Source organism: Sinohyriopsis cumingii, chromosome 6 (assembly GCF_028554795.1).
Source record: "Sinohyriopsis cumingii isolate HCF-2022 chromosome 6, ASM2855479v2, whole genome shotgun sequence".
In the NCBI taxonomy this organism is placed as follows: Eukaryota; Metazoa; Mollusca; class Bivalvia; order Unionida; family Unionidae; genus Sinohyriopsis; species Sinohyriopsis cumingii.
In genome coordinates, this window is record NC_142966.1 from 115,732,933 (window position 1) to 115,744,793 (window position 11,861).

At 33.7% G+C, this 11,861-nt stretch overlaps 1 long non-coding RNA gene across 1 annotated transcript; it reads left to right on the forward strand.

Moving 5' to 3' along the window:
* Window positions 1-446: 446 nt before the first annotated feature.
* Window positions 447-3,070, forward strand: LOC149797785 (uncharacterized). Its single transcript, XR_016421885.1, has 2 exons — window positions 447-818; window positions 1,438-3,070. It is a non-coding gene; the product is annotated as an uncharacterized LOC149797785 (long non-coding RNA).
* Window positions 3,071-11,861: the final 8,791 nt, after the last annotated feature.

Consider the following 11,861-nt stretch of genomic DNA (forward strand, 5'->3'; position numbering starts at 1 on the left):
AGACCAGCTTTAGGTGCTAAAGGTATTGATTGTGGCATTCTTTCAGAGTATCTTGAGGAGTGTCCTAAATCACATCACCAATACACATGAGTAGATCCTCTCACATGGCTAAGGCATTAATAAATGTCTTCATGAACCTTACCTGGAGAACGAAGAGCTGACAAAGCCTTGGCTTGATGAAGGTGATCCCAAGAAGGAAGCCAAAGTGCTGAAAACCTTGACACAGGTGCTCATGGACCAAAGGGTCCTAAACAGTGGAGTATTAAATTTCAGGTATGCCATTTCAGGATTGCAACAATTGCATGGTATTTAAAAGAAAAATGTGAAGACCACTTTAAATCTTTTTATTCTCAACTAAATAATATATTACTGTGTATATTTACGATTTGAAGAACTGAATAAGTTAGAATTCATAAGATGTGTGCACATGATACATGGAAAGCGACTCTCCTTCTCAAGTCTTTGGTAATTTCAGGTATAATACATGCACATCAGGTATAAACAATTCCATGACACTCTATCAATAAACACTTCAGTAAAGATTTTATGTATGCAAAAATTACCAACAGTAATGATTATTTAATAACTGTATTAATCTGTTAGCAGATTACAAATAACACATGTTACAAGATACATGTTTTTGATAATTGCAGAAGCACTGCTGAGCTTGAAGTTTTTCATCAGCAGATCATGATGTACAGTGCCAAAAGATTTTCATACATCCCTCCTGTGTACAGGATTAGGAATGAGCTAGCTGCTTTGGATCACAATATCCATAGTGGCTGAGGTGTAATGAGAAACAAAGAAGGGGAGATAGTGTAAGCTTGTTTCACTACAGGACATTAGAAATAATTTTATATATTGATTGTGCATTATGATCCCTGCCTGGAGATCAGACGAATGGAGTATTATTCACATGTACAAGTCATGAAAACTTTGTATTAGATACAAGTCATTTTGCAACAATTGGCACATTTATATTTGTGGTAAGGAATCTTAATATTTTCATGCATACAGATCTTGTAATTAGTATTGTTATCATTCTAGTCAATATTTATTTTGATTTGAGCAATGCAAGTCTAATAATTAGATCCAGTGATATGTAAAGCACTTTCCCAGGGGACTGACACACTTTATTAAGGATATATGGGGGTTTATGGAATATCCTCAGGACGTTTGGGGTAGATGCTGTCATCATGATGATTACTAGCTAATACCTGTTCATGAAAACATGTTGCTTTCTGAAGGAATGGGCAAAAATGCATCCTGTCTCACATAGTATTTTGTGGATAGAACAAATAAGAACAAAAACAACCCTTCAACAACTCCTTCTTGGGAACTGATCATGAGGCTCTGATATTGGGTAAAAAGTTAATATGGGTTAGCATGGGAATGCTTGTCACACATGTTAAGAAAATAAAATGTTCTTTAAAACAGGCATCGATGTTACAACAAAAAAAGCGGCAGATGGTCCGTCTACCCTTGCAAGGAAAAGAAAACATCCCCACATCAGGGAGCTTATAAAGAAAGCCCTCATCTGTCAACTTGAGGGAAAGCAGGGTATGCAGAGGAGAAGAGAACTAAAAGAGAATTTGTAGAAACCTGGCACCTCAAGAAGCACCATCAACTCTAGTTTTGGTGTGGTGAAGGAGATCTCTCGATTTTAATTATGTAAAATATGAAACAGTGTCTGATATATGGAGGTGTCAGCTAAAGCAGGTTACACTTTATATAATATCCTGAAATATCGGTAGTTGAAAATAAAATAATGTATAATATTGTATCTGCAGTTGCTGAAAACATTTTATATTGATTATTTATGATCTTTGTGCCCACATTGTTTATAGGCAGAAATAGACTGTTGTTTAAAAAAATCTGAAAGCATTATTGCTTGAAGCAATATTATGTGCATTTATAAGAAAACAATAAAATCAATTGTATTCATTTATATACAAACTCATACATGCAAGAAAGTGTTTAAGTTCATGCAAGCCTAGAGGGGATGAAGCCAGTGTATTGTCCATCTGGATATTTGTCATCTATCTGCCAGAAACAGCAAGAGGGAATTACATGTCTCTGTCCAGACCCCAGCCTTCCATGTTGCTGTAGTATGAACTCCCTATAGGTAGAATGACTGTTGGCACTCATCAAGTCAACTTTTTTGTTGAGGACAAGAACATTTCGTCTGTACATCCTGGACAAGGCAAGTACAGCCTCATCAAGGATTAGATCTTGAAAAATCTGAAAAATTATTCCAACTGTATTATGCTATTTCTAAAATGTAAAAAAATATATTTTAAGAAATAATAGGAACATGCGCTTATTCAAATATTATTCATCTTCGATCAGCAAATTCCACTGTGAAATACACGTGGATCAAAACTGCACATGGTTTTTATTTTGACATGAACACTGAGAGTTCCATCGCAACTAGAACTGATAGTTTAAGTTACGATGGACAGCTCAATGTTTTTGGGGAGCATTTCTAGAAGTCAGAGACTCCTGCATCGGGATCAAATAGGAATGGCTGATTGCAGCTTAGATTTGTTTAGTATAGTGAGGTACCCACATTGAAATCTGGTAATGAAAAGAATCTACTCGATGATTATCAGCTGCAAATTAAAACAAAGTCCTTATCATTTGCATATGTATGCATGTCTGTTTTTGGACGGCTTACAATTTTAAAATTCTTTCACAGGGGTTGCAAAGAAATAACATTTACAACAATCATGTTTGTACATCAATTATCAATCTTTGAGAGTCCACCTTGGAAATGGAATTCATTGTAATGTTGTATTGTAAGAGTAACTATCAAAGTTTTAATTCTGTTTGTAAATTGATGCAGTATTTTGATTTTATTGGTACAAAGTGCAAGTTGTACATTCATAGGCATGTGCTACACATATCCTGTATACAGAAAGAGGTTTTCTGTAATGTAGCCAACATACCTGTCAAGTTATTCATACCTTTTGTGATATACATTTTGTACATAAAAATTTTAAGCTTTGGCAATAACACGCTATAGGAATATATAAAAGTTATTGAAAGAATTAAAGAAATTTCCAAATTGCCATTGAATCGAGTAAATTTGTTATACAGAAATCATTTGCAGTAATCACCAGTTCAAAGGTGGAAACATTGAATGCCAAGCAGACTGGGCAATTAAAATTCTTACCCAAAAATGTTAGATCAGATATGAAGAAAAAAAAGTTTCTTGCAAGCCTTCATGTCAGTCTTAATTCTGGATAAATAAAACAATTTAGGATTATTAAGTCCTTATGTTTATCATGATATTGCATATATAGTATTATCTTAACATATTTTAGGGCTTTAGAAATACGCATTAAGGCATGCATCATATTTAAAACAGAAGAATAAAAGTGTAGTATTTATTTTACAAGACTTAAATATCTATATGAATTCTGTACATGTATAATTTTTTTTTTAAAAACTGCAATCTAGTCAGGTCTAATTGCTGAATTCCAAAGTAAGATTGCATAGACTTTTTGTTACCATTTTGTATTTAAAAAAATAAAACTAATAAATATATTACTTAAGTTGGTTTATTAATTAAATTGAAAAAAGAGCAAGTTGACCTTAATAGTATTGAATGTTTGTATGCCACTAGCGTAGATCACTAATACCTATATATGAAATGATTTTAGCTAATCTACCTTTAGGCCGTCATACAAAGGAATTTATCTATTTTAAGTGTATCTCTGAAGCCGCTGTATATATTGGTTTGGAAGAAGGAAATAGAGTTGGCATTTCGAATGTCAACTGGAATACTATTCCAGAGCAAAGTTACAGTGTACTGGAAACATTTTTTGAATAATTCCTTATTTGGTTTGGGAATGTTATACTGTTTGGTAGCCATGGATCACAGTTGTGGAGTATTACCAGGTAGCCTATACTTGAATAGTGATTGTAAATATTCAGGAGCACTATTATTGGATATCATGTACATTAATTTGGATTTTCTCAACCGGATTCAGTCTTTAATAGGTAATAATTTTAACTTACCAGCTAAAATTTTCTTTGCCTACTTTCTGGATTGATATAGCCTGAATGCACTTGTTTGAAGATGTGCCAGCTTTGCTATGATTTTATGATTTGAATTACTCCACACTGTGTTACAGTAGTCTAAATAGGGTTGTATGCAACTGTTATAAAATAGTTTTCTGTACCTTATCCTACTGAAAAGCCATAAACTTCAATTAACTTTTTTACTGACATGTTCAGTCCATGATAGGTTATAATCTACCAAAATACCAAGTAGTCTATCATGACAAACCATTTGCAAATTTGTATCCTTCCATGTCAGACATAGTTCATCACTACCAAGATTTGTTCTTTTTTGCCATGTTGAGATAAGTAATATTTTAGTTCTTTCACTATTTACCACTATGCCATTGCATGTGCACCAGTTGTCCAGTTTGTTTAGGGCATCCTGTAAATAAATTAATAGTTTGTGCTTTGTGTTTTGGATGTCTGACAATGTTGTGTCATCTGCATAGAGATCTGTAAATGAAATTGAGTCCCTTAGTAAAAAGTGGTAGGCCATTAATAAATAGTATCAATAGTAATGGACCTAAAATTGAACCTTGTGGTACTCCATATCTAATTGTTCCAGGTTCCGACAGAACATTATTTATATAAACATGTTGTGTTCTCTCACTTAAGTTTGAAGTAAACCATCTAACTGTGCTTTCATCACATTGGTTGATTTTCAGTTTCTTAAAAGAATTTCATGTACACCAACCCATAAACTTTTCTGAAATCTACAAACAGAGATCTTATTTTTCAACTTTGATAAAGTGGTTGAAGCCATTTATCAGTTAGAGAGATCAAGTCAGTCTCACATGAATGTTTCTGTCTAAAGCCTGATTGAATAGGGTGTAACAGCAACTGTTTCATTAAATATGACATGAACGAGTCATGGACATGTTTTTTCAATCAGTTTTGACAAGTTTTGGTTGTATTGAAATTGGCTGGTAGTTATCAGCATCATTCTTAGAACCAGATTTGTGCATAGGCATTACTTTTGCAGTTTTCCATATTTAAATTGATTATGAATGTTATGCTATCTGAAATAGCTGAGGCAGAAGTTTTAATGAGTGGTGGACCAATCTGATCAAGTCCTGTAACTTTCTTGATATCAAGTTTACTGAGACATTTTTTTGCAGTTTTTTTTTTATACCCGCGGGATAGAGAAACATACCCCCTTAGGGATTTTTCAGTTCATTATAGTTGTTTTCTATCACTGGTTCTTTTAACTTAGTGGTAACGTTAGTGAAACAAAATCACTTAAAATATTTGTAATGTCAGTGTCATCAGTGACTTTTGTGTCATTTACCAGAAGTGAGTGAACTTTATTTGTCTGATCTTTGTGTGTTACCCCAATGAGTTCACTGAAGACTTTCCAAATGGAGTTTGTGTTGCTCTTTGTGTTTTCAAGCATTGGTTGATTAAAAGCTTTTTGTTTAGCCTTTTCAATCATACTTGTTTTGTTACTTCCCCATACTTGATATTGTGCATGGTTTCCCATAGCCTTCAATTGGTCTCGTTTCTTCATAGTATCTAGAATTTCAGTAGTAAATCAGTTAGGTTGGATTTCATACTTTACTCAATGTACTTTTAGTGGTGCATGCTTAGAGACTACATTCATAAATCAGTCCACACTTTTAGAGCTTCACATATGTCATCAAAATTTTGGATAATATTCCATGGAACTTTATATAGGTCATCTTGAAATTGTTATAGGTCATCTTGAAATTGTTATAGGTCATCTTGAAATTGTTATTTACTTCAATTTTGGAAAGATCTGTAATTGATAGTTTTGTGTGTATGTTTCCTATTTCTGTTGCAATTAACCTTTGTTGTCAGAAAAGTAGGATAGTGGTTACTAAGACCAACATTTGGTACATTAACATAAGCCACATTGTTTGGTATGTTGGTATAAATGTGATCAATAAGAGTGCTTGATATTTCTGTTACACTATTGGGCTCATTTACCGGCTGGACTAGGCCTAATGATTCAAAAAATTCAATCCAGTTACTCCTTATTTGAGTATTGAGTAGGTCCTTATTTACACTGCTTAGTATATATGTTTCTTTCTCCTGTGCATGAACATTTTCTATTTGTTTCAAAGAGATATCATTCCAAATTCCTTTGGAGGAAGGTGACCTATAAATGAAACCAACTAGGAATGATTCTGCATTATTTTGAGAAATTTCCACCCAAATACTCTCAATTTCATGTGACCCTAAGTCAGGTCGCCTTTCTGCATTTACATCTTGTAATGTATACAAGACCCCCCCCCCCCCCGCTGTCTCTCTGTCCCTGCATAATGGCTTATTGTAGCCTTGACAGTGAAATAGATTATAGATTATCATTGTGGTTAGCATTTAATTTGGTTTCAGTGAGTCCTAAAACATGCATATTATTTTCCTTGGCAGACAGCATTAACTTAATCTGTTCTATGTACCTTGTACATTTAAGTGACCCATGTTAAAACCTTTTGTATTTAGTTTCATATCAATTATATGTATTTCATCATGTAGTGGGGTACTCTATGAGATTGTCTCCATAATACTTTTACCATTTTGGTATTATATAAGGTGGCCATATAAATGAAGTGGCCTCTGTATTTTCTATGGTATCTGTGCATAGTCTTCCTTTATCAAATCATATTGGGGTGGGGTGTTGAGTAGCAACAAAAAGTTGTGAAAAACACTACTGACATATATATTAGAGTCTTTGCCAAGTTACTTAGTACCAAACATTTTTCAATATCTATCAATAATTGTTTGCAAGATATAAATAAACAATTACCCTCATTCTTGTCTGCCTTGTCTGAACTATATGTAGAGCTTGGTCAGCCCAGTTTTTAGGCTGCACAGCATGTCTTCCTCCTCTCCCCCATCTTTTTTTTCAACTTCTTGCTCCATGCCTCATCCTTCCTCTCCCTCTTCCTCTTAAAGGTCGCTCTAGAATTGAGCTTGAAAGTGAGCTGATTTAAGTCTATCTAATGAATGTTAATATGTAAATGTATTTCATAATTTGACAACTAATATTTTCCTGATTACTTATCAAACTTATAGGAATATAGTGCTAACTTTTGATCAGAAATTAATACATGAGAGGTTGTGATTTGATCGAAGTTTTCTTGGGCTGGATCAGGTCAAATGTTGGATGGGGTGGGGATTCAAAATTTAAAAAGGGTCCCCCTTTGGGCACCAAAGCAAAGTCTATGTGTCTATTTACTCAGTGTGTACAATACCCAATAAACATGTGCAAGAATAAAGCTGTGGTCAAACTTCAGCTGACAAGTGACTGTACGTTTGTGTGTGTGTACTTTTTATGATCTGGCCCGAGTTTTCAACCTGGATTCCATATTCTAGTCGCAGATTTTTAAAAAAAGAAGCTTATTTAAAACCTTGTCTATGTAAAGTATTAACTTGGAGAAGTACAAATTCTTTTCCGCTTTGTTTGAAACGTCAGAAAGATGGGTGTTAGGGGTCCACTGGTGACAAACTGGTTAGAGTTTATAAATTGATTAATGAAAATACTCAGTTATGAGCATTTTTAAATATCCCTGATGCTTTTCATTTATAAAATTGAGTGGTGGGGACGTGAGGGAGTACGAATTCTACTGGGCAAGAAATAAAGTGAGTACCTGTGGGTTTTTGCAATACTGTACAGAGCACGTTGATTTAAATTATTCTCGTGCCACAAAAACTTTGAAATATAACTACAAAAGTAGTTCTACATGCATTTCATTGTTTCCTCTCAAAATTATAATTAGAAAGGAAAAGGATAAGAAGAAAAGAACGAGATCAGAAGAAGATCGTACTCACCGTTGTTGACATTTTGGGCGGTCTCGTAGCGTGGTTGTGTTTTACGTCATCATCTTCAGTGTTTACCATGTGGCCTATAATTATGCAAATTTTGGTCACCGGAACTATGTGTGTTATTCATTCGGGATCTGCCGATGACTGCCGAGCGGGATTTCAACATGGAGAGCTCGTATTTCATAACGAGAACCCCTACGTACATGATATTACCCCAGAAATGCCTTTTAAATAGTATTTAATCAGTTGATATACATAAATGTCCCAACATTTTTGCAAGAAAATTCACCCTCAGCTGCACTATTGTGCCTTTAAACTTCTTTCCAAATAATATGGCCCGATCTAAGCAGTAAAATAAGTTACAGTAAGGTGGTGGCGGTGCAAAATGTTTGCGGTGGGCCTGTGGTAATATAATTACGACACTGGTCAACACGTACCTTAGCTTTGCGCTTTTCATTAGCTTCATCAACTTCGTCAACTTTATTGTTTATGCCTGAATAGGTTAGGGACACCAGGACAGCCTACTTAAAAATGATTGTAAATATTTTTATAATTGTGCTAAATATTCTGTTGTGTGTATATATAGTATCATAGTTTTAACGAGTTGATTTTAGCGAAAGCCAAAATCATGGTGGTCTTTGTTTCGCAATTTATATTGATCATTGTTCTAGTTAAATCCCCGTAACAATTACATTTAGGCTAAAAAAGCTTTTCAAAAGCAATATAGAAACCAAACTTAACTTTTCTTTAATTTTGGTAATTTTTAAAATAAATTATAATCACAACAAAGTAACAGAAAAGAGTGAAGGCATCAAGCTTTTTAAAATTTAACAAATAATTTTTTACCTAGAATAAAAAGTGAAAAAATGAGAAAAAGAACTTTCGGTATTGTGAATTAAATCCAAAAATAATCTAAGGATTTTTAAAGACAACCATTGAAACGTTCCAATCGTATCTCAGTTCAAATCCCGATGAAATTCAAGTCGGAAGGCGATGACGTCTGTAATTGTCAACGTTGTACTGATGTGACAGCAATCTCTTGTTGAATCACAGAAAATATTATTTCAGGCAATGTCTTTGTCCAAGAATTATAACAGAGCACTTTTGTATTTCCAGGAAAATGAATTTTTTGAATTCAATAATTTGAAGAAAACAAAAACCCAGCCCGAACTGGACACAGCATAAAATAACTGACGTCTTCATTATTAAAGCACTAATGATATAATTCTTATTGTATCATCAATTATAAGACTAACGAAAACGCAAAATTTATTCCAGGATGGGGTCAAGAGTTCTTCCTTCTGGAAAGTTTGTTAAATGATAATTATTACGTAATGACCTTGAGACAACTTAATGATTCTTACACTGAGACAGTTAACAAAATTTTAAACGGTTACTAAAACTGTCACTCATTTTGAAACAAGGTCAGCAACTAGATACAATATTTTTGTATTATTAGTTGTTTACATCGCAAATAAAAAATTTTAAAAAATAGTCAGGCCAAACAAAATTGAAGTCTATTTTTGACAATATCAAATCCAGTAAAGAATATTACATTACAATAGCGTGTAATGGAATAAAAGAAATTAAAATCTAAGACAACTTCCAATAATGAACATTTGCATTTGTCAGCAGTTTGGGGCTCTAATGACATCAGAATTTGATCTTTTATTGATTGTATCATAATGGCGAGCATGCATTTTGTCTTTCTTCTAATTGATTAGTACCTAATTGGCACAAGTTGCTATGGAAATGAGGTGCAACTTCCATGATGGTGTTATGATCTCCCTTACGACTCCGATATTGTAGGGTTAGTGTGTTCGTTCAATGATCTATTTATGGTCCGTTGTAGAACAATAACTCATAATGGCAATGAAACAGAGGATCAATTAAATTTTCTAAACTGTATAATGTTCATAAACTCAAAATTTGCTTTAATGTTCAGACCATTCAAACAAATTATGCAAGTTTAAAATGCGGGTTGTGATTATCGCTCTTTTTAAACGTTTGGAAGTACAGTCGAACAAAAATAATGAGTTGATATAAGAAATAGTCTATGCCTGTATTACTCACATGTTGATAATCTGATTATATATATATATATATATATATATATATATATATATATATATATATATATATATAGAGAGAGAGAGAGAGAGAGAGAGAGAGAGAGAGAGAGAGAGAGAGAGAGAGAGTTAATTTCATGTTCCTGATTGCTACCTTTACTGTTGATTGCTTGAGTTTGTATCAAGAACCAAATACACGACTCAGACTGAATCTATTTCACATTGATTACATCAATGTCAACAAGCTAAGCAATCTGCGCACATTATGTTAAATATTTGTGTAAGGTAGAGAGGTTTTAAATAAGCATTACAAAGAATCTTCAAATGAATCGGATATAAAAATCGGTATGTAGGCTTTCACACTCTTGTACAAGAGAGCATCCTGATCTCTTTACCGCAATCGATAACTTCGGCGATGCATGAGATGTCGCCATGTGTAGGTTATTCACCTATGAAAGATGTAATTGTCTGCAACGTTTCTTTGTCCAATTAGATTATGTAACAGAAAAACAGTTGGTGGAAATTAACTCAAGTGGTTAGAAAGTTTGAATTTATTTTGGATATTATAATTTAAGGTACGCGTCATTACACCCTGAACTCAAATCCAAGGAAACCAGTGAAACAACTTTAAAATATGTCAAGAGTCATGTAGGTCAGTAGGCTTCCAGCAAACACGGTCAAAGGTCAAAGGTCAAGCACATAACATATATTAGATACACATAAGATCAGACAATTATAACAATGATGTCCGCTGATAAGAAATATCCGTCAAAAAGCCAGTATTTACAATGTAGCGTGATACACCATGTATGCAGATAGTGATAAATTGTAGGGTGGTGCACCATGTATGCGTGGAGTTATTTATTTATTTTGACGGAGTGTAGAATGATCTGATTTTTATATGTAGACAGAGTGTAGGTGATGTGCCATGTATATATACAGTGTAGAACGACGTGTCATGCACGTAGACAGAGTTTATACATATATCATGTGTGACATTTAGCCCTCACTCCGAAAAAATGGAAATCCATTGTGGCTACAATTTGTTATTCTCGTCAGGTAATCATCTGGTTTATTTTAGAAGACACCTAAAGAACAAATTCACCAGAATACATATATAATAAATGAATATATATTTAGTATTAATTTGGAATTTTATACATGTCAAGTTTGCTTGGTTGACCTAGAGCCCATTGGACAAGCTTACTCCCTCCATTTATGATAGGTATATGGAAGCTGAGTAATAAATGTTGCTATTTGTATCATAGGTCGAAACTTGCTTGGAAATAAACTATATGTGTCTAATTTCATATTTTGAAACATGGAATGCAATGTATTTATCTATCTTACCGTAGACAAGTATAGTTAAAAACATTCATGTTCTCAGCAACTGTGACTGAAAAGTAACGATAGTTAATGGTGAATTTGACACAATGAAGGCATATATAACTGCAACTTGTGTATATTACATAACTTTCGAAGATATTTAATTTACCATGATATGACTGAAGCTCAGTATAGACTGTTATACATGTTCAATGACTCTTGGAAACGTTCGAATAGCAATGAAGGGTATTGTGTAGCACTGAAATTACCTCTCTAATAACGATGTTTGAGCTACTTTGTGGTACTCACAATAGTCAATATCTTGGCGCACTGACAAGATTTGTCAGGTCTCTTACTTGTACTTTTAGAAAAGGGTAGTAGTAGCATTCTGGACGGGAACAGAAATGACAGATAAGACAATCTCGAATACTCAGCATCGCTTCATATCATGTATACCCTGTTACGTGGTAAATCTTTTTATTGGCAGCAGCGTCGAAGGTATCAGAGACCAAAACCAATGGATGAAAATGTTTCACTTTGTTAGTTTGGCTGCATTTGGAAACAACGTTGTTAAATTAGAAAAATAAAGTAATATCCGTAAGCATTAATAAA